Genomic DNA, 23,097 nt, shown 5'->3' with positions numbered 1-23,097 from the left:
CCATTTTTATCCTCTTTATAGAGTATTACTATGGCAACTTCCTTACTAAATACAGCAGACTTTTTTATAATTTTAAGCACTGAATGATCCACTGATAAGAACTAAAAAATGTCAATTGCTATATGTAGAAACTATGCAAATGGGACATGATGTCGTCATACAGATCATAAGTGACACATGGAAGTCTTAAAGGAAATAGTGAAGGACAGATTAACAGCAGATCTTGGCACATGCAGTCAATTAAATATTCGGTATACATTATTTTCCATGAATCAGTATTAACTGTTTGGAAATACTTATTTCTGGTTATTATTCAAAAGCATCCGAATGGGGTGCATTGATGTTCTCCTCAAGTTTTGGGACATGAGACAGGCGCTGACTTACTAAAGCCTTTTAAGGAAAAGCTTCCGAGTAAGTCAGCGCCTGTCTCATGTCCCAAAACTTGAGGAGAACATCAACGCACCCCATTCGAATGCTTTTGAATACTGTGTACTGTTTACAGGAGAGTGAACAGCGGGACCTGGCAGCGGCTTAGAGCATTGTTACAGGCATCAAAAGGAGTTGTGCCCTTGATGCACAACTCTCAGAGGTGAGTGGAATACCACAACACTGATAACCATATTATCAAGGGTAATACACTAAGGAGCGCTCTCTGTCTCCTCTTGTCTCTCCACCTCGTTCCTATATTTCTGGTTATTGTCTTTCAGAAGGTATAAATGTGTCCAGTGTCCTCCCCTAAAGTGACTCAAATTTTGGTAGGGACCCAGATCTCTAAATTTTCTCTATATCTCTACATTTTAATAAAATATTACAACCTGCTTAATGAACCCTTAAAGCTTAAAGGAAATCTATCATTTGTTTTTATGTATTTTTAATCAAACATACCTTGAGAATGCTGTAGCTACACTGATGCAGAAACATATCTTATTTAATCCCTGAACCAAGTGGTTTTGCTGAAAAAGCAATGATAAAATTGTGATAATGAGGCTTTGATGCTCCTGTGGCTGCTCCAGTGCTTCTCCACACCCTAATTATGCACTGCCTCAGAGAACGCTGTATGCACTGTGTTGTCCCTGACAGGCAGCATCCCTGGCTGCTGTGTATGAGTCATCCCGGATGCTGTGTATGAGGTTGATTAGTCCTGTCTGGACAGTTTAGGAAGTTCTGTGAAATACAGGAGCCAGTATGCACTCAGCTTTCCCAAGGTCCTGCATTTTATAATTGTTTTTTGAGCAAAACCACTCAGATCAGAAATTAAACAAGAAATGCTTCTCCATCCGTGTAGCTACAGCATCCTCAAGGTATGTTTGGTTCACAATGCATAAAAACAAATGGTAGGTTTCCTTTAACTAAATCTTTGAATCCCTTTTTACTATAGAAATTAAAGGATCAGTTGATAAGAGAAAACTCTTCAACAAACTTCATTAAGTAAAGCCTTTTTTCTGCTCTTTCTCCTGTAGTGAGCAGAGTAACTGAAAGCCTTCTGTGGTCAATCCACTTCAGACAGATAAGGAGGCTAATGATTAACTTGATAATTTATCTCACTGATTAGATTTAGGGACTGTCTGTAAAGAGCTTAGTCATTATATACTCGTTCAGGTTCCTTTATCTTTGAGCTGTCAGTGGATACAGGACAGAAATCTGATTTACACAAACTGCTTAAATAAGGAAAAAAGGCAAAAAGGCACTTTTAGGGTGCATCCCCCATCACAGTCACTGGGTGACCAAGAATATTATATCACTAAAGCTTATTATCCACTGAATGGTGCTAGGTCACCTTTAGTCCTATAGTTTTCCTTTTCTACTTTCAAAAAGTAACAAAAAGTACCTAGGTAGTTATATGAAGTTATATGAAGTGGCATTTAAAGGAAACCTACCATTTCAAATGGTAGGTGTAAGCTGTAAACACCGAGCACCAGCTCAGGGTGAGCTGGTGCCGGTGCTTAGTTTCGTTAGTGTTAAAACCGCGGTATCGCGGTTTTAACACTTTTTAAACTATATAGCAGAAGCTGCTTCGGCGCTGCGCGCGACCGTGCGCGCGCAGCGCCTGCGGCATTTCCTATGTAGGCGCGCGCACGATCGTGCACACGCAGCGCCGAAGCAGTTTCTGCTATAAAGTTTAAAAAGTGTTAAAACCGCGATACCGCGGTTTTAACACTAACGAAACTAAGAACCGGCACCAGCTCACCCTGAGCTGGTGCTCGGTGTTTACAGCTTACACCTACCATTTGAAATGGTAGGTTTCCTTTAAATCTCCCTATTTATGTCCATGTAGCCTTTACCTTACTGATTATGTATCCAACACAAAGCTTGCATGTTACTAACTAATATTCTGTGCATGGGATGTGTAAAATTGTAGCTATTATGGAATTTTGTTCTCTATAAAATGCCTTCACCTTGTTTTGCTCAGTGCTTCTTGTACAATTCATGGTTATATCTCTGTATGTTAATAGGTTCCTAGAGCATTTAGTTTTAAAATCAGCCTGAAGCCACTATAGGAAGTGCTAATCAGTTTGCTAAAATAGAATTACATAAGGTCACAACGAATCTGGGAAACGTAGCCAGGCATACCCTCACGATTGTGACAGTCCCAATATTTGTTATTGCTCGCTTCTCATAACACTGCATTTTAATAATAGCTTTATTGTCACATAAAAAACATGGGAGATGTGAACTAATGGGATGCATTTGTGGGAGGCAGTAAAAATAAATGTTGCAGATCTGGTTTATAAGGGCAAGGTATTGAACTCTTCACAAAGTTACCTAGCGCAGAATATACTATAATTTCTTAATAGAATTTTTAATGGAGAAATCAAGAACTAATGTGGTTTCAGCTGCTATTTCCGGAAATCCTCTACAGAGCAAATGGGGGCATCTACGTGTTCTCCATTCATTTGGAGGAATAAGAACCTCTGTTCCTTTGATTGGGTAATAAAATTGAAAGAATGTTTTTACATTCATGATCTAAAAAGATCAGCGCACCTAAAGGGTTAATAGTCTTTGATTGATGACTCTGACCACAGATGAGCAGACCAGAGCCGCAATGTTTGGGTCTTTACCGAACATTGCAGGTTCAGGTTCCCTGGAACTAGGACTTCAGTCAGAACTTCATTAATGTCTGGGTTGGGTTGTTCTCACCCTCTCCGCTGTTGACAACTATGATCAATGTTTACACCAATAGTGAGTGTTAACTGTTTAAATGCAATGGGAAAATCAATTTGGTGCATTTCGTTACCACTAGTATGCCGGTGGTGCCACGTGCCACCATTTTAGGGCCGATCAGTGCTCCTTGATGACCTTATGGGGGATGTCAATTTCCCCCAAAATGACAGCATGGCAGCATGTGATGGCGTAATTTACATTTTAATAAATTCCACTGTGTAAAATACAATCATTTTCCGTGGGGACTTTGACACGGATCATTAAAATATACATGATAATGGCATACTTTGTATTGTGAATGAGGATTACATAATTCAAACCTCATGCATCACAAATGGAAGGCATAGGGGCACATTTACTTACCTGGCGTTTACCTGCCACGATTCACTAAGATCGTGGGCCCGATTTCTTTCATCTGTCGTTTCCCCACTCAGGTCCGCCGGAGTTCACCATCTTCTTCCCGGTGTATGTAAGTGCATTGGTTGCAACACAATTTGAATATTAAATCCCACGCTCAGTCCGAATCAGTTGGATCGTTCGACGGCATAGCCCCCAATTTGTGTCACATGAAAGCCGGTGCCACTGCGCCAAAATCCGATCGCGTGAGACACAATCCTCTTCTAAATAGCTGTCACAGCGGCGCAAATCCCGAAAATTTCCTAAATCTGACGCAAGTGCATTCCGCGGACCCTCAGTATATAAGCCCCATAGTGTATTGGTGTCACACTAGAGGAAAATTAGCCTTTAATATGATTCCTTTGTTTACATGTGTTTATCATATGCTGGTGCATCAGGCAGTAGCATATGATTAAACCCAGACCTTTCCAGATACACTGCCGGTGATTCTATTCCAGGCTCTACCCAGGCTATAGGTTGTGTGCTAGACTGGAACTGCCTTCCGACATGGCACCTGGCCATGTGCTAGGAATTAAACTATTTCAGAGCTTGTATGTCAGAAAACTAATGTACAAGCCCTTATAAATCTGCAATCTTGTGTCCACGAATCCACAAACTGATTCACGGACTGCGAATGTGCATAAAGGTATACACACATAAACTAGACAAAGAAATGTAATTTAACACATTGACAGCACAGGACGAGAATGGTTGTCATAATTAGTGGCCTGTTGCCGCATTAGGACGAGTATTAGAGTGGGTTGGCACTGTGAGAGTGTCAGACAGATCAGCAGGAGGCCAGCCATGCAGAGATCTCTCCATGCAGGGGAGTTTATTCTTAACTGCCATGAACAAGGATGATTGGGGCAGCTAAGGAAAAATCAGGATTCCCTTTGTCACCCCTCAGCCCCCCTTCCCCACAATGAGATTGGGACCTCTGTGACTGCCATGTACAGAGGCCTATTAGACCAAGTCCAAGACTGAGTCTTATAGGTAAACTGACAGATACAATACATTGCAGAATTGTATAATGGATCAAGGTATCCCAACTGTACATCCCTTAGTGGAACAGTAACACTATATAATGGGGCTCATTTACGAAGGGTCAGTTGGATTTTCATCGGGTTTCCCGCCTATTTCCGTTTTGCGCTGTATTGCCCCGGGATTTTGGCGCATTGGCGCCGGCTTGCACGCGACACAAATCGGGGGGGGGGGGGGGGAGCGTCGGACAACCCGACGGATTCGGACTATGCGTGGGATTTAATCATTCGAATTGTGTCGCAAGATACGCACTTACAAGCACCGGAAAGAAGCAGGTGAACTCTGGCGAACCGCGGCGCAGAAACGACGGATGCAGGAACCCGGGCGCACAAGCTTAGTAAATCGTGGCAGACCCAAATCCACGTCGGACAACTCACCGCGGGATCGCGACAGGACCGGGTAATTAAAACTGCTCCAAAATGTTACAAAAATAGAATACATTTAAACAAATTGTCATGTCCGTAGCGACATTAGCTAAGCAGATATTGGGGCACACCTACAGAGTTCCCAAAAGTGCATTGTCCGATGAGAATGCATTCTGCCGTGATCCACTAAGGTTGTGCGTCCGATATCCTGCATGTGTAGCTTCCCCAGTCAGGTCCGCCGGAGGTAATCTTCTTTTAAGTGGTACATGTAAGTGCATTGTCTTGCAACACAATTTGAATGTTAAAACCTGTGCTCAGTCCGAATCAGTCGGATCGTCTGGCAGCACGCCCCGTGATTTCTGTCACATGAAAGCCATTGCAGCTGCGCCAAAAGCCGATTGTGCGTGACACAATCCCAGCATGGACACCTGTTAAATACCTGTCAAAGCTGTGCAAATCCCAAAAACAGCACACAGTCCAACGAAAATGAGCAGCGTGACTCTTAGTAAATAAGCCCCATTGTTATTATGTCTGTACTGTGAAGTATAGTATAAAATACTTAAAATTTCTTACTACTTACCAAAAATGTGTAATAAAAAGTGATCAAAAAGTTGGATGTACACAAAAAAAGGACCAATCTAACAATGGACTTACCCCACAACATGCAAATCCTATTAATACTCTTTTCATTTTCATTAAGGAACAAAAAAGTTCTAGGTTATAGAATATGGCGACACAAAATCAAAAACAATTTTTTTCTTTGCTATAATAGTAAAATATTATTTAAAAAAAATTCTCCTTTATCATACTAACCTTTAGAATAATTCTATCATGTTTCCTCTACTACAAGTGTCAGTATCCCAACAACATCCCAGTTTACCTACTTTCAGATTCAACATCTCTTGCAAACCTTGGGGATCCAGATGCAGTTTCTAAGCCCACACCATTTGGGTATCTCTGCAAGACTAGTACACATACATCTGGGCTTATTTCCAAAATATGTCATCTACTTCTGCACCCAGAGCCCACAGCCCCCATTTCCCATGCCTATATGACCAAATAGGAACGTGTAGTAGGATCCCCTATAACACAGAGGGTCTGGCATCGTATCTGGCATTATGCATCCAAAACCTCAACCTGTACTACATATAGAGAAAAGCTACTTTTTTTTCTGGTATCATACGCCTGCCTAGTTACACAAACTATTCTCTGAAGTACCAAATGTCTGCTGGTGCTATGGGGAGACGGGGGGACCTTGGAACACTTATTATGGACATGTCCAGGACATGTCCAGACATGTCCAGTCAGTCAGAGGTGAGGGATTTACTTCAAGTTGGGCTTTTGGTGTTGATACCTCTTTACCATCTATTCTATCTGCCAAATATCCCCCCACACCTCTACCTAAGGGGACCATGAAATTTGGCCTGCTTATCCTCAGAGCAACAAGGTGCTCAATTCTGGAAGAGGTCAATGGCCCCCACCTGAGCAAAGCTTCTGGCGAGAGTGAGAGTAGCTTGGAATCCCTAATGGCGTACATGAACAACAGAGTCTACCCCAGGGGTCTCAAACTCAATTTACCTGGGGGCCGCTGGAGGTAGATTCTGGGTAAGGCTGGGCCGCATCAAGTTTTCCACACAAAATGCGCTTACAAAATATCATTATTCAGATTCAAATGTCATGGCGTCTCCCAGCGCAAGGAAAGCCCCGAGCGGGGAGACGTGTTCTCTCTATGAACGCGTCCTGTGCACCGAGGGGTCCCAAGCTCCTACCGCACTGAGCCCAGGACACTCCATCCCCGCCTCCCCCCCGGTACTTGCCTCCCATCGAAGAAGATGAAGTCGCCGCTCTGACCTGCACCAAGTGCGTTCAGAGCGGCGACTTCATCTTCTTCAAGTACCGGAGGGAAGGGGATTAACCGGTTACGGGCCCTTTCCTGTTTTTTCATGTCCATTTTTCACTCCCCACCTTCAAAAATCTATAACTTTTTTATTTTTACACGTAAAGAGCTGTGTGACGGCTTGTTTTCTGCGTAACAAATTGCACTTCATAGTGATGGTATTTAATATTCCATGCCATGTACTTGGAAGCGGGAAAAAAATTCCAAATGCAATGAAAATGATGAAAAAAACGCATCTGCGCCATTTTCTTGTGGGCTTGGATATTACGTCTTTCACTGAGCGCCCCAAATGACATGTCTACTTTATTCTTTGGGTCGGTACGATTAAGGGGATACCAAATTTGTTATAGGTTTATAATGTTTTTTACAAAAATTAAAACCTCCTGTACAAAAATTATTTTTTTGATTTTGCCAACTTCTGGCGCTAATAACTTTTTCATACTTTGGTGTACGGAGCTGTGGGTGGTGTCATTTTTTGCGAAATTTGATAATATTTTCAATGATATCATTTTTAGGACTGTACGACCTTTTGATCACTTTTTATAGATTTTTTATATTTTTCAAAATGGCCAAAAAGTGCCATTTTCGACTTTGGGCGCTATTTTCCGTTACGGGGTTAAACGCATTGAAAAAATGTTATCATATTTTGATAGATCGGGCATTTTCGGACGCGTCGATACCTGATGTGTTTATGATTTTTACTGTTTATTTATATTTATGTCAGTTCTAGGGAAAGGGGGGTGATTTGAAATTTTAGGTTTTTTTATTATCATTTTTTTTATTTATACTATTTTTCAGACTCCCTAGGGTACTTTAACCCTAGGTTGTCTGATCGATCCTATCATATACTGCCATACTACAGTATGGCAATATATGGGGATTTTCCTCCTCATTCATTACAATGTGCTATCAGCACATTGTAATGAAGGGGTTAAAACGAAATAGCCTCGGGTCTTCGGAAGACCCGAGGCTACCATGGAGACGGATGACGTCACGGGGATCCCATGCGCCGCTATCTTTTTGAGGCTGCCGACAGCTTTGCCGGCAGCCATCGCTGTGAAAACACCCGCGATCGGTACTAGCACCGATCGCGGGTGTTACCGGTAAGCCTTTGCTGCAATATGCAGCAAAGACTTACCGGCTATGGAGAGGGCTCAGCCCGTGAGCCCTCTCCATGCAGCGCGACCTGCCCTCTCCATGCAGGTGGGGGCCGCAAAATATTGTCCCGCGGGCCGCAGTTGGCCCGCGGGCCGCGAGTTTGAGACCCCTGGTCTACCCCTTTATCATGGGTTTGATCACCCACCTAGTGTAGCATTGCACCCCAGTAAGTATCCCATGGGGCCCATACTTTAAGTATGGGCCCCATGGGATACTTACTGGGGTGCAATGCTACACAAGGTGGGTGATCAAACCCATGATAAGAGCCTCCTGCTATAGAGAGTAATTCGTTTTTTGTGTCCATTCCTTTTGTTTTTCCCTTTCGTGTGTGTCTATAGTTGTCCTGATCTAGATACATGCACTGTGGGCAACTAGTCGGTCTTTTTGTTAACCGTAAACAAGAACCGCGAAATGTACTTTGATTTGTAACTGCGATGCTTGCTATTATTGTACATGACTCGTGACTCGCTGTAACATTACCTATTTCCTCTTGGTCACTGTTGGCCATTTTATTTTCTTTTTCAAATACTATGCAGATAACAGATTGATGTTTAAAAGGAAAATGTAAGAAACCTTATTAAAATAAATAGATAAAGGAGTATTCTGGGAATTTGAACTTCTGATACAAAAACCATAATGCTATAAGTAAATCAATAGAACAAAACTCAATGTCATTAGTCACAAAATGGAGCTTAAATAGTTTGAATTTATGATTCACAAAATGTTATGAGGTAAAGTATGAGGAGTTATTACCAAGATGACCACCACTAGAAACTAGTCCCATGATCCTTTAGTTCTCAGTAACTCCTCCTCCCTCTTATGCTCAGCTCCCAGTGATGATGTAACAGACTGTACCATAGTAATGATGTGTAACTGCCATCACTGCACATTACTTCACTGAGGTGATGTTTCACCACAACACTGGCCATACTGGATGCACTGCAACCAACCAACTACAGCCATACATAGTGCTGATCACATGACCTGTCCAGGCAGGAGCAGGACATGTGATTTGGACATGTGACCAGCGGCCATCTTCTGTCCTGTGTCTATTCCGTGTGGAGAAAAATAACGGACTGATTAAAGAGTCTATAGTATGTCCACAGCATTTTTCAGAAAAGGGAAGCAAAATTTTAAATAACAACTAATTACATATTAACTTATAAGTTAAGGACCCATTTCTATATGAATTATGCTTATTTCTGGAATACCAGTATAAAAAAAAACAACAAGTGTCGAATAGTTGTTTTTTTCTGTTCCCCCACAGGAGAAAAATGAAAATTAACCTATTGAAAAATACAACTCTTACCGTAAAAAAAAATAAATCCTTCATGTGCTTATTTCAGATAAAAAATATTTTTAAAAAGTTATTTCTGTTGGAAATTGAGCAGGGAATATGAAAAAAGTGACATTGAGGCCATTCTAGGCCGTGTCCTTAAGGTATTAAAATGACGTTTTCAGCTATTCATTATTCATTGTCCTATACATGATACTTATATTACATTTAGATGATACAACAATGACCTTTCTATGTGTCCGGGTTTTTGCACTTGTTACCCATTCTTTTATTATGTGATATTACACACATACTTTATCATTTGAAGCCATGTAATGTATTTCTGTATTTGCTGCCTGGAAACTTCATGTAAATGTATGAGTGTTGTCTGGCTCTGTGCTCCAGTCCTGGAGCTGGGGGAAAAACACGAGTTGACAATGGCGCAGTGTGACTTGAATGTACTTGTACACTATATTTAAAGCTTTGCTCCAGGGATAGCCATCATTTATCTTCTGCAAATGACAATTACGTCTTTGCAAACACTCTCTTTTTCTCAAGAAAATGTTAATTTGCAGTTTGTCTCTGAGCCTCGCGCGATAAATGCAAAACATACAAGATAATAAAAACCCAGTACTCTGTTTGTCCAAGGTTTAATGTGCGGAGACTTACAATTGATGTTGGGAGACCTTTGAAAACTAGAAGCTTAATCTACATTTCAAATACCACATAAAAGATTTGAAACTCTTCAGGGCAGAATGTTGATATTTACTTCCTATGTCTGGTTATGTTACACCCTGCTTACACATCATACACAGCCAGAGTGAAGCCCTCGGCACATGTCTAATGATTAAAATGGCCAAATCCAAGTTTTTCTTTACCAAGTTGCTCTTTACTGTGCAGGCAGTATATAGAAAGAGAAAGTGTGATATCGTTTGGACATATAGGGGGTCATTTACTAAGGGCTTTGCACCAGTTTTCTGTCGGCTTTTGCACCTTCTTTCTAGTGGAAACTGCTTGCACAGGTATTTAAGAAGTGTCTGCACCACAAATGTGCCGCGCATGACCATTTCTGCACTAGGCATCATGCAACACAAATTAACCCCTTCCCGACTTGCGGGCTGAGCCCTCTCCATAGCCGGTAAGTCTTTGCTGCATATTTGCAAGTCTCAAAAAGAAGCCAAAATTTGTCACAAGTAAAAAGACATAATCATACATAAGGCGCAATAAAGAGCTGCCAAATGTCTAAAAATTCACCACCGAAAGACAAAAAAACATGTCCCCCCGTGAGTATCAACACAGGATGGCTTTGGGACATGCAGTAACTCCTGGACATTTCAATGCAAAAACTAATTCTTTTCTTTGTGCAATCACTTCACACAGGTAGCATTTTTTAAATAATATCAAATTTAAGAAATGTATGTATATGGCAGATGAAATAAATTAAATGTCAATACCCAGATGAGAATACCCCTTTACATTTTTGCCTCCACCAAACTAATCTTACATTAATAAGTTAACACAAACTAACTATATCAATGACATGGAGCCTGCCATTTTACACCTAAATTTGCACCAAAATTTTAATTATTGCAACTAGTCATAAGTAGTAATGAGCGAGTTCGGCTAAACCTGAACCACAAAATTATGTTTTGGATTAGGTTCAGGGTCCGTGCTCAAACCCCTGATATTTAATATTCACAAATGGAGCTGGCACAAATTTCCGGTGTTAATGCTTTAAATGCATAACGGGCCAACAACCTCTGGGAAGATGGTGATGCAAATACACCAATGAGATGTGTGCCAAAAGCTTAATTTTGCTATCTGACCATTTTTTCCTGGTCTATTGTGCGCCAAAATTTGCGCCAAAAAATGCCGACAAAATACACATAAATGTGACGGATAATGAGGAAAAGTTAGGCCACGCCCACTTGTGCCAAAAAAATACGGCGCAAGGAGTCGGGATAGTAGGAAACTGTTCTTTCTGATGCAAACTCATTATAAATGATCCGCAACAATTTTGCACCCAAAAAACGAAAGATCTTGGCATTTTTTTAGGCGCAGATACCATAATACATGTCCCCCATTGTATTACAAAACCTTGATTTCCTATATACCACATGCTATAGGTAGGTATTCACATGTTAATTCTTTTCTTCATATTGCATTTAATTAACAAAACTAGAAAGAAATACAATAACAGCTGTCAACCAATGCAGCTCCAATCCACATTGGGATCTGTCATGGATTACGTGACTCCCACAAGTTTATTTAGTGCTCAATTATGTTAGATAACCTTTTAATTAATTGACAGAATCTATTTATCTACTTAGGGACTGTCAAGGAATTAGGTACATGCAAAACCCAAGTAATGAGAAGCACTTTGTTTTGTTGTCTTAAAGTCTTAAACTGAATGTTTTCTTACTATGCTGCATATGGTCAAGGACCGTTAGATTCCCTTGTACATTTTGATTCCATAGTATATATTTATTTAAAGGAAACCTACCATTTTGAAATGGTCATTATGACCCACACTAACCTGCACATAAGTGGAGCTGAGCTGGTACAGGCACATATTTTGGTTAATCAAATAACGAAATGGATGGATTATAACTGCTAATAACTTACTCAGCACTTGACTCAAGGGGAGGCATGCAGAGAGCTGTCCCCGCCTCCCCGCCTCCCCCCACCCTCCCTTCTTCGCTCCTGAGAGCCGGTGATGTCACCGAGCCCTCAGGAGCATTAGAGCATGCGCATCGACGGCTCAGATGGCGGCTGCGCCTACTATCGCCAAAGTGTCGTGACGACGGTGGCGAGACTTCGGCTGTCTACTTGCCAAAGTCTCGCGATAGCACGCACAGCCGCCATGTGAGCCGGCTATGCACATGCTCTAATGCTCCTGAGGGCTCGGTGATGTCACCGGCTCTCAGGAGTGAAGAAGGGAGGGTGGGAGGAGAAGGGGATGGCACTCTGCATGCGCCGATTGAGTTATTAGCAAAGTTGAGAATCTATGTGCCTGCACCACCTCATCTCACCTTATGTGCAGGTTGGTGTGGGTCATAATGACCATTTTAAAGTGGTAGGTCTCCTTTAATATATTACACCTTCATTGCGTGTTATCAATATTTCAGGTGCAAAATCCAGCATGATAAACCAGGGACATTTACTCCAGATGCCGTGACTGTGGTAATCTCATATTTGTTTTACTTTTAGATTTATGCCAATGATCCAGAGGGACTATGGTAAAATATCACCCTCACCCCTTCTCCCTCAGCACTTCATGTAATCTTAGCATCAGTGAGAACATGCTGCCGAGATTACAGGAAGTGCTGAGGAAACAGGGGGGAGGGAGAGACTGGGACAACAGCTGTGCATCCAGAGCACAGAAAACATTCAAAGGCTACAATCATCTCAAGTTTTACTAATGCTAGTAATGCTCCCGGAGTATACTCCATAGGTATATACTGGCAGTTGGAGGTATACTTTTTGACCCTCTGTCTGCTCTGTACTGTATATGTTGTAGCCTGTGGGAAACACAGTATGGATAGGCACAGCAGGCTAAGTCTTTCTATTCCACTCTATCCTGCTGAGCAACGATTACGCAAAGTGGAGGCCTTGAAAGGTTAAAAAGTATTGCATATACAGTAAGTCTCTATAAAAACAATGACATGACAGTGGGTTAATACCCTTAAAGAAAATATACCTTTTGTTTTTATACATTATGAACCAAACATACCTTGAGAATATTGTAGCTACACTGATACAGAAACATATCTTGTTTAATCCCTGAACTGAGTGGTTTTGCTGAAAAAACAATTATACAATTCAGGACCTTGGGAAAGCTGGGTGCAGACTGGCTTCTGTGTTTCAAGGAGCTTCCTGAACTGTCCAGACAGGACTAATCAACCTGAGCTGGATGACTCATACATAGCAGCTGGGGGATGGTGCAGCAATTGATTACTTCTGCCTGTCAGAGGCAGCATAGTGAATACAGCATTCCCTAGAGCAGTGCATAATTAGGGTTAAAGGAGAGTGCAGAGCCAGCCACAGAAGCGACAGAGCCTCATTATGATCATTTTATAACAGTTTTTTCAGCAAAACCACTTAGCTCAGGGATTAAACGAGATATGTTTCTGCATCAGTGTAGCTACAGCATTATTGAGGTATGTTTAGTCCATAGTGCATAAAAAAGAAATGGTAGATTTCCTTTAATATCTGTAGTAGCCAATCAGGGGGAAGGGGGAACAGGACAAAGCATACAGTGCATTAAAACTTAGGTATAAATATAACCTTACTTCTCAGCATATAGAATATTGATATTTTATACCAACTTGTGCTTTTCTATATATGTCTCAAACCATATTTCAGTTTTAATAACATACCTACGTCTGCAAAACCCTAATCTGTGCTCTCTGTATTTGCTCAATCCAATGAATTATTTTCACTTTAGATAAACCACATCTTTTTCTGTGTTTTGACTCGAGCAATTCATCAAAGGCTGAGCAGATTTTAAGGAGTGTTGAGAAGCTATCACTGTTTTAAAGGATTGGAACAAGCTTAGCTCTCATCTGACATTACAAGATGGATAGCTATTGACCCGAAACTTATGTAAATAGATCACAAGTGCTATCATTTGCATTTACTTCTATCCAGCATCCGCCGCGTTCTCTACACAGCAAGTAGATCTGTTTTCACTTATCATTATCCAATTTATAGCCTTTCATGTACCATTTCCTTCTGACACAACTTCCATCCAATGATATATGTCCTTCCTCTCCGTAAGACAGATGTCAATCTACAAACCAGTTTTCCGAAAATAAAAAGTAATGATAATACGGAGAGCACCAGGATGTATGAGTCATGTCTTATATCTTAGCTGAGGTTTTAGCACTTCTAAAGTGATCATGAAAATTGTCAAAACAAGACTGCGGATAAATTTTAGAGAGCTGTCAGTCTGAAAAATACCCTGCATAGATTATTTTATTCATTTGGCTCATATTTTGTTGGCATTCACCGTAGGTAACTTTTGCCTATTGTTTGAGAGCTCATGCTGTACATTGTGACTGATAGTCCTGAGATTGGTGGGGGTATTAATGATGGGACCCCCACAGATTCCAAAAATGGGGGTCCAATGTACCTGCTGGGGACCTCTGTGGCTACTGGGGGGCAGTGTGGGGGCTATGGCTGCTTGAGGCACTGTGGTTATTTGGGGGCACTGTGGCTGATGGGTGGCACTGTGGCTGCGGGGATGCAGTGTGGGGGATCTGGCCACTGTAGGGCAGTGTGGCTACTGGTGGCACTCTGGCTGCTGGGGGGCACTGTGGTTACTGGGGGTACACTGGCTTCTGGGAGCACTGTGGCTGCTGGGGTAGGAATTCCGGCTACTAAGGGGGCCCTGGGGGCACTGTTGCTGCTAGGGGCACTGTGAGTGCTGGGGGGGTCCCTGTGGTTGCTGGAGGGGCACCGTGGCTACTGGGGACACTTTGGCTGCTGTAGGGTCACTTGAGGCACTGTTACTGGTGGGAGGGCTCTGTTTCTGCTTGAGGGGCACTGTGACTGCTTATAGGGGCACTGTGGCGGCTGGGGGTGTTCAGCTTTGTGGTTGCACTCAAATGGCTGATTGTAGTGGTAATTCTATATAAATGTAACTACAAAACAGCACCAGTAGATAGATTTACACAGTAATAAAATGACATTTAGCCCCTATAAGGCTCCCGTGAAAATGAGTTTGACACCCCGAACATAATGAATGGCTCAAAAAATGGCATAAAAAAATGTTTTTTTTCCCATCCACCAGCTGTTACCAAAAATAGAACTTTACTGCCAAAAATAAGAGCAAAACCAGTTCCATTGATTCAAAATCCACACAGTTACGACTTTTAAAATGCAACAATAAAAAAACGGAGAAAAAAACCTTATAAATGGATTTTTATATTGTTGACATATCATTGTAAGTCTTGATTGGTGGAGCCTGGGTTATTTACACCCATCACTTAAGCAAGTAAACCTTGTGCCTCTTCGTTTCTCATCTTCTCCTTAGAGCATCCAGTAGGCAAACACCCACCGATATTATTATAATTATTATTCTTAATCATTACTATACAACCCCTTAAAATCCCTACAAAATACAGAAATTTTATTATGATAGTATAAAAGTAATCCAGTCTATGTCTTTCTTGGCAAAGTCATGGCATAAAAAAAAAATATTTCCCTATTTTTGAAAAATTCATTTGCTGCTCATTATTTTAATATGCGTCGGCTAATTTGAATCCAATAAGAGAAACTATTAACATCTTGCCGGCAGGTGTTGATAATGACTTCTAAAAATCCCACATTAAATTAATTGAGATGAAGACTATTTTATTAACCACAATCCCTTGATTCATAAAGGTTCCCGACACAGGCTGCTCCGGAGGAAAGGAAAACTTTGTAGAGGAATAAGCCGACTTTCTGAGATTCCATCTGGCTAGCTCCAGTGCATTTATCATCATTATAGAGAATACCAGTGGGGCATATCTAGTTCCTCCCTGACTTTGTTACGTTGTGAAAGATTGAATACAGCAAAGAACAATGGGTAAATGTTACATGCCTTCTTGAGGTGAGGAATGGAGAGAGCTAATACATAGTGACACCACAATATATGGAGGGCTGTTACTCTTGAAATGTTAAGAAGCATGCCGGATGGTAGACAAAAACCACAAGGATGTGGTGATGGATAAATATGAGTTTTCTTGAAATCTTGAGAAGTTAAGAACTTTTTTTAACTCTATAGTCAGCTTTAAAAGAAAGGACCATCTTGAGGCTTCTGAGAGTCCAGTAGAAGTGGAAGGAAAGAGTCAAGCATGTGCAGCCAGCCCTCCACTCAATTCAGTGGCAGTTCGGGGCTTAGGGAACCCCATTTTCAAGAAAGATCTGCATTCCACATATAAGGCCTACATTTAGGGAAGATTTAAGACTTAGTTTGCGGATAAAAATAGCTAGATGAGAAACCCCTTTTAAAATACGGCTTTTGGTTTGTCTGCAAACATCACTCTGGCAGGGCCGGCGTTATTGGTCGGCAAAATGGGCATTTGCCTAGGGTCCCCTGCATGTGGACTTTTGTGTGCAGAGGATGTATTGCTCCTTTAATACTTCTTGGTTGAATGCCCTGGTCTATACGTCTATCTATATATCTATCATCTATCTGTCTTGTTATCTATCTCTTATAATTTGTCTATTTCCTATCTATATATATGTCTATCTAACCATTTATATATCTAGCTTTTTGTCTATCTGTTTATCTATATATTCTCTACCTACCTACCTCCTATATTTTATCTATCTATCTATCTATCTATCTATCTATCAATTGATCTTCTATCTCTCTTCTACTGTATCTTTCTATCTCCTATCATCTAGCTATATATATATATATATATATATATATATATATATATATATATATATATAAGTTACTTTATAGTTATGCATCTATCAATATATCTATCATCTCTCTATAAATCTATATCATCTTTCATATTTAGCTTCTATCATTAATCTCTCTATCATCTGTCCATCTCCTATAAAATTCTCCTACAGTCCCATATTACAGATACTTACCTTACTACTGTGTGCAACTACAAAGTGTTATTAATTATTGTGCAGGACTAAAGGAGTCTTTTATTATAACTGTTCATTAAAAAAAATTATTTTGGGGCCCCATTTTTAGTTTTGGGTTCTATTTTTACGTCTTTCACTGTGTCCCAGGGCCCCACTTTGTCTAAAACCAGGTCTGACTCTCTGTCCTGTAGCTGTCTCGAATCCTGTGGGGCTTGAAGGGACAATTAGATATAGAGTACTTTTTTGGCACATAATAAAACCAAGAAAAAGCAGGTCTACCAACTTCTTAACCCTTTCATGAATGTAGTTTGTCATTTCTGGTGGACCAAATACATTAAGGCCGTGTGCCAAAATAGATCATAACAGTGCAAAATATCAGGGAACCAAAAATAACACTTAGGGCCAAAAACAACACCCACTGCCAATCAATCACTGCCAATCAATCAGTGCTGGTGCTGATTGCGGGTGTTAACCATTTAAATGCCCTCACATAGCCATTGAGTGTGCAGGGATCCCAGGGGGTGCAGATTTCACTTTCCATTGGGAGGTCAGAATAGCAGCTGGTACCTTTCAGCCAATCTGCTATGTGACAGACATGCCAAACATGCCAAATTGTAAGATCTAATCTTGGTTTTAAGAAAAAATGCTCATTTGCATAATTCTTGGACATAAGAAACTAAAAGAAGAGTATCCTGCCATAGGGAGCACACACCGGTCAGTAACTGTGCTTGGTTTACAATCCGTGGGACTCCCACTGATGACCTGAATGGTGCTCCCTTGCAACTAAAAATGGACAAAATGGCCTCATGCATAACCCATTCATTCTTTATAGAATGATTTGCTGGAGATGGCTGTGTACATTGCCTTGGTACTTCTGGCAGTCCCATAGAAGTGAATGGAGCCATGGCCTCTACTATATTCTGAAGATGATACAGCAATATAGCAATTACCAAAATTCCCCTTTATTAATATTCTGTATTTATATTTTAATTATTTTGTTGCCGACTGTAATTGCACCATGAATCAAAGATAACTAATGTTACCTTTTACGTATGTTTTATACCTGGATTCTACAGCATATTGCAGCAAATATTTCTCATTTAGGTGTACGGATCCAGGGGTCAGAGTTCATGTGAAATCTCTTGTTTTCAATTTAAAAACAGAGCCATTTGACTAAATAAGATATGCTATTCCATTCAAAGGGCGCAGATACTTTGCTAACCTTGAGAATAGTTGGCGAAGATTAGAGACTAATACAAGTCTTATTCCCCTGATACAAAACATTGTCAGTCAAATGGATTGGTAGAATAGTCAGGACAAGATGTTGCTTTATGTCTTGATAAATGTAAAGGGACAGTTTCAGAAACACAGATAGAGCAAATGATATTACACAATATATATTCTGTCCTTTTTTTGGCAAAGACAGTAAACCATGTGACTAACTTGTACAGATATATTCTTGTCACCAGGGCAATGTTCTCTATTGTACTTTATATTGTATGCTTTGTGGTATAGATTAGTTATTCTAGCAGGCGGGTTGTAATAATAATTTATGCTATGGCAAATCTTGTCCAGTGATCCCCCAACGCAGCCTAAAACAATAAAGAAAAAACGACAAACAGACTTTTCCTAGGCGCACTCCAAAGGGAATAGTTCAATATATCAGTAGGTCCCAATACAACAAAGATCACCCCAAACACAACATACATTTAATACAGTACGTAACATATTTCGGTTAATAAGCAAAAGTATAACTTGAAGCTGTTGAGCACCCAAGGCCATTTATACAATTGGCCACTGAAAAGCTCCTGGGCCTCAGTGTATGTGCACTTTCTGCATCCTCTTAAAGGGAACCTGTCACCACATTTTTCACAGGTTCTCACAGAGCCCTATTAACTGATTGTAAACAGGGTTGGGATCTAAACAAGGTGGTTGAACCCAATCAAGGGCTACACACATGCGCAAATAAACTATGCAAAATTGAAAACAAAAAAGCATGTGTTAGGTAGCAAAACATCAAAGGATTACTTTATTGAAAAGAGTGGACATACAACAAACATCGATAGGACAAAAAATAAAACCATTTAAAAAGGATGCACCCTAGTGCACCCATAAATACAGAGTCACTTGGAGCCCGACACCTGATAATGTCAGGTTATCCAGACCTGAGCCCCCTACAAGCCAATCTCACAACACTAGCTCCAAAATATATAGGTATAGAGGCTGGGCATGTGTCTGTAGGCTATAATAGTATCATCACTATCAGCAAGTCCGGCCTGAGGATATACAACAATATGTGCACAAATGTGCATAATATCCCTCTATGCCGAAATGGCTGGTATGCAAAATATAGACCCACAAACACTAGTCCAAGCTGTGAATTTACCAGGAGATGTGAGGTGGAGGTGAGGGCTCCGTGAATCGCAGCTTGCTCAGGAGTGCCCAAGCATATATACCTGTAACGTGTAAAGATGATGTGCAGCCGGTGTGTGAGTGCCGGGGCTGCGCCAGAGTCGGTGTCCCCGGAAACGGGGAGGAGCACGCCGCGGTGCGACGTCACATCCGCTGACGCAAGCCACCGTCCGCGCATGCTCGCTTCCAACCCGTATCTGGGCAACGTCAAAGACGCTGCCAGATGGAAAAAATAGATGAAAGGTATGGACCTATATGGACCTAATTTTACATGGAATCGGGATAGCGAGGGTGCCAAATGAAAAAACGCAACTGATGAGAATTGATAATAAAAAATAAAATATAAAAAAGGTGTGCAAACCACAATATTATTAAAGTGCAAAGTGAGTATGTAATCATAATAGGTAGTGCAAATATAAGCAGTGTGCAGGTAATAACAGAAAACATTATTAGTCCGAAATTAATTTCTATCACAAACTGTTACAGGCACATCCAGTCCGCCACTCATACACTATGGGGCAGATTTATCAAGCAGTCTGAAAGTCAAAATATTTCCAGTTGCCCATGGCAACCAATCACAGCTCAGCTTTCATTTCACCAGTGCTCATGAATATTTTAAAGGGGAGCTGTGATTGGTTGCCATGGGCAATTAGAAATATTCTGACTTTCAGACTGCTTGATAAATCTGCCCCTATATCTGCATGGGCTCATGCACACTCACCCAACACTCATAACTCAACATTCAATCAAAAATATTTCATAGTAATTTCATCATAGATTTTGTTACAATATAATTAATGCAAGATAATACCAGATATTATAAAATACAAGATAAAATATAAATATTTATATAAATAAAAAAAGTTCATAGAGGTACATCACATAAACCGCTGAAGACCAAAAGTTGAGGCGCACAGGGAGATCTTCTGTGGGATCAAGCCATGGATCTAAACATAGCGGGGCAAGAACAGAGTTGTAAAGGACGAGTAAGCAACAAATAGACTTACCAAGACACCGATGGGGAGTTATGAGGCAATAACTGGGTTAACATGTGTGCAGCCAGGCTATCTTTAATAACTAGATACAGCTCATGTAGAGATGTGCATCAGCACGAGTGGTGTTAACCTGTGCCTGCATGAGAAAGAAAAAGAGGAAAAGAAGACCAAAGAAAGAAGAAAGGGGAGGAAAATGAGAAGGAAAAGAAAAAGAGAAAGAAAAAGGAAAGAAAGCAAAATGGGTGGCCCAAAACGGTGAATAAAGCCCAACTAATGGGGAAGTATAAAAAGTGCCTGGGGGTGGGCACCACCATGTGACTAGTGAATAGCATATTGCATGTGAAGTGATATAACAGCCGGATGGCAGGAGAATACAGACCAAAGAGGACAGAGTGTGAAGGAAGTAAAGAGAAAAACGTGTGGGAAAGTGGCATAGGGCCAAAGTAAGAAAAAGAGGTGTGAGTGAGGAACAGTGCGAGTGGGGAAAGGAAGGTAGCAGTGTGCATGTGCAAGTGCCTGGAAGGGGTCACAAAGGCATAAGGTGACTCAGATAGTGCAAATAGGTGTGCAAAGGGAGAAAATGGGTGTGACCAAAACCGTGGGAGGGGAGGAAGAAGGATGGAAGCGGGACCGCGTGGTGAAAGGGGAAGGGCCCATGAAAGAGGGTTAGGGGAGAAAGGAAGAACGATGAAAGACATGCTGAAAATAAGTGGACCTGACAGATAACTGATTAACTGATTGTCACCATTCTTTTTGTTTCCCTCACATTCCCATAAAATCAACTTTGTTATTTTACTCAGCTGAGTCCAGTGGCTCCTCTCCATATCCCATTCATTCAGCACTTCATGTCATGTGACCAAAGTGATGTCACCCAAGGTCCTTTATACACTAACATTTTTACCCCATGTTTGTATCTTATCTCAAGAAATAACAGCATATCTCCATAAACTTCTACTCCTCCCCATGCCTCCATGGATGCATGCTATCTTTTCATGCAATCAGATATATACAGTAGATTGGGGTAGATTCTGTAAATGTTAGGACTTAAGATGACATAATCCTGGTCATATAACATGAAGTGTGGAATGGTGAGAAGGAGGCATGGCACATGAGGAGGATCCTCTGAAAATCTTTCCAGCAGGACAGGCTCCCTCTGACTCTCTGTATTCCAGGTAAGATAACAAAGTTGATTTTATGGGGATGTGAGCTAAAAGAAGGGTCATTTAGTTCAGAGGGATCTATGGAATCCTTTCACTAGCTGTCTTTGAGAGAAATGTGGTAACATGTTATGCCTCTCATCACAACCCCTATTAGCCCCATCCCTGAGCAAAGGAAACTGGAAGAAAACAGATCGCAAATCACTAGAATCAAACAACACTGTACAAGGAATTTAAATCTGCACTGGAAGATTCTGCAAACATGAACAAAATAACTGGAATAACACAAAGCAAACATTACTAACAACAAAGACTCCAAGAAAGTTGTTTGCCCGTTTTTTTTCTCAAATGTTGCTAGGCAACCAACTGGGCAGGGCAAAAACGTAGATTTTGGGGGGATGTGAAGAAAAGGATGACATAGGGACATTAAAAAAATGGACGAGGATACAATACCGACTGAACATAGACATCACATGTCCGTATTTTCTGTGCATGTGCAGCAGTAATGACTTAATACTCTAGATGTAATGGGCAGTCAGCCAACTGATTTGACTTTGGAGCACTTCCAAAAACTGAGTGACCCGTCAGCAGTTAAAGTGTTGTAGTCCTGGTCAAGAAGGCAGCTGGTGGAAGGTTTATTTTAAGACTATGGGCTGTCAGGGATTTTACTTTAGGCACAGTGGTATATAAGGCATGAAAATGGTTGCAATTCCGGACGTACACCATGGAATTTTTGACTATTTTTCCATTTTGCCACTTTTAATTAAAGTAGCTTTTTTGAATGCCTTGACCAGCCAAATTTATAATAACCTTTGCTTTTTACAAATTAATAATATAACTTCATTAGATTCTATTTTTTGTCCACAGAGGCAGAAATTCAACACCTTCAGCCGGACAAATGCCCATGGAGACAGAGGAAGACTACTCACACCTGAGGCTGGCTTGAGGTGCCACATCTTAAAAAAAACCTTTGCACTTTAAAAGAAGAATGGTCTTACAATGCCATTGGGAAACAGACAGGATACTAGTTGATACACTTTATTTATTTCATTTTCTTTACGTAGATATGTCATAAGGGTCTTCTGACAGCTAGAACCTACAATGGTTCAGAGCATTTACAGGTCTATGTTGAGGTACAAAATGTCTTGGAAACATATAACAGTGCTGTGTAGGGGCCACTTATATGAGCAGAAGCGTAACTTTATTCATACATACCAATGAAGCAATGCAGAGTTTATCATTGATAGGCAAATCGGCATGAAAGTACAATTGGGCAGGTGTTAAGGGCTCCTTGCAATGAGCACACAATGCCACCCCTGTAGTGGTATATGACTCCTTTATATTTGATCAGTTTGAAAACATATCTAGTAAACCAGGTTGGTTTGGATGTATGCATATTTAAGAAAAAAAGGCTTTTAAAATTATGCAAATAACCCTGAGGGACTCAAGGCTCCATTAACACCAATGAAGCCTTGAGTCCCTCAGGCTTATTTGCATAATTCTAAAACCTTTTTTTGTAAAAATCTAGGGCATAAAAAGCTAAGAAGAGCAGATCCTGCCAGAGGGGTGACACACCAGTATGTCAGTGTGCTTGGTTTATGTGTGCTTGGTTTATAATCCTTGATCCTGGTGGAAGATTTCC

General features: G+C 40.8%; 1 long non-coding RNA gene across 1 annotated transcript in view; it reads left to right on the top strand.

Annotated features, from left to right (window-relative positions):
* Nucleotides 1-22,742, top strand: part of LOC140076062 (uncharacterized) — a 54,808-nt gene extending 32,066 nt beyond the window's left edge. The window contains exon 3 of the long non-coding RNA XR_011849514.1: nucleotides 22,323-22,742. This is a non-coding gene — a long non-coding RNA (uncharacterized lncRNA). The remainder of the gene's footprint in view (nucleotides 1-22,322) is intronic.
* Nucleotides 22,743-23,097: the final 355 nt, after the last annotated feature.

This window comes from Engystomops pustulosus, chromosome 8 (genome assembly GCF_040894005.1).
Source record: "Engystomops pustulosus chromosome 8, aEngPut4.maternal, whole genome shotgun sequence".
Taxonomy (NCBI): domain Eukaryota; kingdom Metazoa; phylum Chordata; class Amphibia; order Anura; family Leptodactylidae; genus Engystomops; species Engystomops pustulosus.
This window is presented reverse-complemented; position numbering and strand designations above follow the sequence as displayed.